The sequence below is a fragment of the Peromyscus leucopus genome, chromosome X (genome assembly GCF_004664715.2).
Source record: "Peromyscus leucopus breed LL Stock chromosome X, UCI_PerLeu_2.1, whole genome shotgun sequence".
NCBI lineage: Eukaryota > Metazoa > Chordata > Mammalia > Rodentia > Cricetidae > Peromyscus > Peromyscus leucopus.
The window spans coordinates 7,645,133-7,650,611 of record NC_051083.1 but is presented as its reverse complement, the minus strand read 5'-3'; positions in this window follow the sequence as shown (position 1 = coordinate 7,650,611).

The window sequence follows — 5,479 nt, the reverse complement described above, 5'->3', positions numbered from 1 at the left end:
GAAAACTGGAAGGAGGGAGGAGGAGGACTCTAGGGGCCAACCACCCAGCTACATAGCAAGCCATAGAGTAAGAAACAAAGAAAGGTATACAGGAATAGAAAAGGAAAAGCCCAGAGGCAAAAGATAGACAGGATAATTTAAAGTTAAGAAAAGCTGGCAAGAAACCAAATCAAGCTAATGCCAGGCATTCATAACCAAGAATAAGCCTCTGTGTGTGATTTATTTGGGACCTGGGTGGCAGCCCCCCCAAGAGCTAAAAGAGTAAAAAATACCAACAATAGTAATCCATCATATAAACAAACTGAAAGGAATAAAAGCACATGATCCTCTGTCTATATCCTGAAAAAAGTCTTTGACAAAATCCAGCATCTCCTCATGATAAAAGTCTTGGAGAGATCAGTGATACAAAGGACATACCTAAACATAATAAAGGTAATATATAGCAACCCTATAGCCAATATCAAATTAAATGTTAAGAAACTTAAGGCAATTCCACTAAAATCAGGGAAAAGGAAAGACTGTCCATTCTCTCCATATTTATTTAACATAGTATTCAAGTTTTAGCTACAGATATAAGACAACTGAATGAAATCAGTGGGATACAAATTGGAGAAGAAGTCAAATTATCACTATTTGTAGATGATATGATAATATACATAAACAACCACAAAAATTCTACCAGAGACCTCCTACAGCTGATAAACACTTTCAACGATGTGGCTGGACACAAAATAAACAAACAAACAAAAATTCATTGTCCTTCTATATACAAACAATAAGTGGGTTGGGAAAGAAATCAGGGAAACAACAACCTTCAGAATAGCCACAAATAATATAAAATATCTTGGTGTAACTCTAAACAGGAAAGTGAAAGACCTGAATGACAAGAACTTCAAGTGTTTGAAGAAAGAAATTAGAGGAGATATCAGAAAATGAAAGATCTTCCATGCTCATGGATCAGTAGGATTAACATAGTAAAAATGGCAATCTTACCAAAAGCAATTGACAGATTTAATGTAATGCCCATCAAAATTCTATCATGATTCTTTAGAGAACTTGAAAGAATAATACTTAACTTCATATGGAAAAACAAATATCCCAGGATAGCTAAAACAATCCTGTACAATCAAAGAACTTCAGGAAGTATCACCATCCCTGATTTCAAATGGTAGTACAGAGCAATAGTAACAAATTACTGCATAATACTGGCACAAAAACAGACAGGTTGATAAATATAATCAAATCAAAGACCCAGAAGTAAATCTACTCACCATTGGATACTTGATATTTGATACAGAAGCTAAAATTTTACAATAGAAAAAAAGAAAGCATCTTCAACAAATGGTGCTGGTCTAACTGGACATCAGCATGTAGAAGAACACAAGTAGATCCATATCTATCACCCTGCACAAAACTCAAGTCTATGTGTATCAAAGACCTTAATATTAAACCAGGTACACTGAACCTGATAGAAGAGAAAGTGGGGAATAGACTTGAACACAGTGTTACAGAAGACAACTTCCTGAACATAACACCAATCATGTAGGCACTAAGATCATCAATTAGCAAATGGGAGGACTTCATAAAACTAAAAGGCTTCTGTAAGGCTATGGACACTGTCAAAAGGACAAAATGACATCCCGCAGAATGGAAAAGATCTTCACCAAACCCACATCTGATGGAGGGCTATATAAAAAAAACCCAAATAAACTAGACATAAAACCCAACAAATAACCAAATTAAAAATTAAGTATAGATCTAAACAGAATTCTCAACAGAAGAAACTCAAATGGCTGAGAATCAAAAAAATGTTCAGTATTAGCCATCATGAAATGCAAATCAAAATGGCAATGAGATTCCATCTTACACTTGTCAGAATGGCTAAGATAAAAAAACACAAGAGACAAATCATGTTGAAGAGGATGTAGAGCAAGAGGAATACTCCTCTACTTCTGGTGGGAGTGCAATCTCATACAGCTACTTTAGAAATCAACATGGAGTTTTCTTAGAACATTAGGAATCTATCTACCTCAAGACCTACCTATATCATTCCTGGGCAAAAGGACGCTCTACCACATCACAAGGACACTTGCTCAACTATGTTCATAGCAGCTTTAGTCATAGTAGCCAGGAACTTGAGACAATCTAGATGTCCCTCAACTGAAGAATGGATAAAGAAAACATGGTACATTTACACAGTGAAGTACTACTCAGCTTTTAAAAACAATGACATCAGGAAATTTGCTGGTAAATGGATAGAATTAGAAAAATATTCATCCTGAGTGAGGTAACTCAGACCCAGAAAGACAAACATTGTTGTGGAATATTAGTTGAAGATGTGTTACATTTGTTTATGCTATGGAACATTCATTTAATTGCTGCAAAGATATGTTCCATTCTTTTATGTTGCATTTGTTTAACTCTGTAAAGCTGTGTTACTTTGCCTGTCTAAAACACCTGATTGGTCTAATAGAGAATGTGCAATAGCTATGCAGGAGAAAGGATAGATGGACAAATAGGAGGAGAAATCTGGGAGGAGGATATTGAGGAGTATGAAGAGGAGAAGGAGAGGAGGATACCAGGGGCCAGTCACCCAGCCACATGTATTAAGAAGGAAAGAAAAGATATGCAGAAAGAGAGAAAGACAAAAGCCAAGAGGCAAAAGGTAGAGGTGATAATTTAAGAAAAGTTGGATAGAAACAAGCCAAGCTAAGGCCGGGAATTCACAAGCAAGAATACATCTCATGTATTTATTTGGGAGCTGGGTGGTGGACCCCCAAAAGATAAAAGAATAAAAAATAATTACAAAACATGGTATGTACTCACTCATAAGTGAATATTAACCATAACATAAAGGACAACCATGCTACAATACACAGACCCAGAGAAGCTTAGTAACTAGGAAGGCTTAAGGGCGGATGCATGAATATCACTGTGAAGGGGAAATAGAATGGACATTGCCAGTGGACAGGGAGAGGGGGCTGGAAGAAGGGTGAGGATGGGGACAGAATGGATTAGGTGCAAGGAGGGTAGAAGGAGAGAGTACTGGGAGAGACAACTGGAATCTGAGGGTTTCTCTGTGATGAGCTAGAAACATAAAGCCATAGAAACTTCCAGGAATCTATGAGAGTGACCCTAGCTAAGACTCCTAGCAATAGACGATATAGAGCCTGAACTGGCCATATCCTGTAAGCAAGGAAGAATTCCAGGGGAGTAACTGTGACAGCAACCCAGCCACAATTTGTTCTGCCTACAAGGTGTACCAGGGTAAAGATGATGCAGCAATTGTGGGAATATCCAATTACCATAAAAGGGCATCCACCCCGACACTGCTTGGAGGGCCAGGACCCAGAAGGTGGATATCCCAGAGACCAAGGATAGAATCAAATTGCAGCAAGCCACAAGAATATATTATAGAGATTCAGCTGTATATAATAAGCTATACCTTGATCAACCAAGGAGTCCTTCAAGAGGAAGCCATTTATCAAGGAATATTTGGTGTTATTTAACTTAATAAAGTATATCAGCTGTTTTCAGCTATGAAGTTCTTGTGTACTCATATACTACTAGGCCATATGACAAACAGTGTAAGCTTCTCAGACCTACTGCTGATTAACTAGGTAACACCCCTGCAGAGCCTAGGAGACAGGTAGGCTGTAGATGCATAGCTTTGTTTATTTTGCAAATGAAGCTCAGACCTCTGCTCCCCAGACAGGGGAAATGGCATTCCAGAGCAATTGACTCAGAACAAAGGAAGTTTTTGCATATCCAGGTGGAGTGAAAGGTGGGACAGGATTCCTGGCCAGAGCAGAGTTGCATGGCCAGGAGAAAAAGAACAAGGCAATTTTCTGTAAATGGTAGACAGAGCCACATGGCTGGAGAGAAGAGGAAAAGGCAGAGATTCTGTGGATGGTAAGGCAGATCTTTTGTAGACTTTTCTCAGAGCCAGGAGTAAGGAGCAAGTAAAGAAAGATGGAGGATGAAGGAACAGAGCACAAGGATGAGGTCAAAAGCCTAAAAGCTTAGTTAGGACAATGAGAAGACAGGAAAAGTAGGTGCAGAGAAGAGCTGAATGTGAGGATGGAGCTGAAGCTGTATAGATAGAATTTTGTATTAGAGAAATAAAGTAAACTTATGAAAGAGCATAATATATATAGATTCTTTCCCCTCAGATAACCCCATGCTGGATATAGCATCTTCCCCAGGATCCTGGGAAGGATTCTTTTTCAGGGCAGGCCCTTGGGAAAATTCCATTACCAAATGTGACTGGCAAAAAAGTCAATAAAATGGCTTCTAATGATATTCTGCTATACTCATAGATTGGTGTCCAGCCCAGTGGTCATCAAAGAAGCTTCACCCAGTGTTGGGGTTCAGTGTTGGGGTTCAGCCTTGATCTATCAAAGAGTCCCTTGAAGAGGGAAGTGAGGAATTGGGAAACAATAAATAGAAATATAGAAGTAGATATAGAAAAAGATAGAGACACAGAATAGTTTTGGGAGAGCCCTGGGTCAGTACCCAGCAGCCTCAAGTTTATTTCTAATGGAATTTTATACACTAGCAAGGGGAGAGGCAAAAGACCTCCCCCTTTTAGGATCAAAGCACAACATACAACCAAGTATAGCCCCTTCAAAACACATCTGGTACCCACACCCTATGGCAAAAAAAACCCCAAAACCTGTGATTAGGCCTTTGTATAGGATACCTGGTAACCATGCCTTTGCACCCTATAATGAGAGCAACATATACTCTGACTCTCAAACCTGGGAAACAAACCACAAGATGGAATCTGTGGGTTCCCACAAATTCCCCCTTCTTAATATATTTTTATAAGGTCCCCTTGGAACTCTCAGATGACTGTGTACAACCTGGAAAATCTCAAGTAAGGGTGCTGAGCTTAGCTCCTTATGGCTTCAATACCTCCTAATAAAGGAGTAGAGGATGTCCTTTTTAAATTGGTTCAGGATGTCTACAGCAGTTTTAGCTGCATAAAATCTTTTTAAAAATCAGTCATTGTAAATAGAAGAGTCTACACACACCCAGTTATATTCAGCATAGCATTTCAAATGAACTCTTATCTTTAACCAAGGAAATTAGGACCTAGCAATCATCAACCCAGTCATTTTGCAATGTGTACTCAAGGCCTTTTAAATTCCTTGGCTGAACTTATAACCTCTTATCATCACACCATGGTTCACTAACATTAACAGGTTAATACCATAATTCTAACATGAATATTAACAATAGATGCCATTACAATTCTCACAAACTTACACCCAAAAGTGAACTCTTAATACATATTATTTATAGTTCCTAAACTTTAGCAAACATCCAAAAGCAATCTCTCTTTTTTTACTTTGAATTGATTTTTTAAAATAATTTTATTTTATAATTTAATTTAATTTTACATATCAGCCACAGATTCCCTTGTTCTCCCTCTCCTGCTCCCCCTTCCTTTCCCCCTCAGCCACCCCCGATTCCC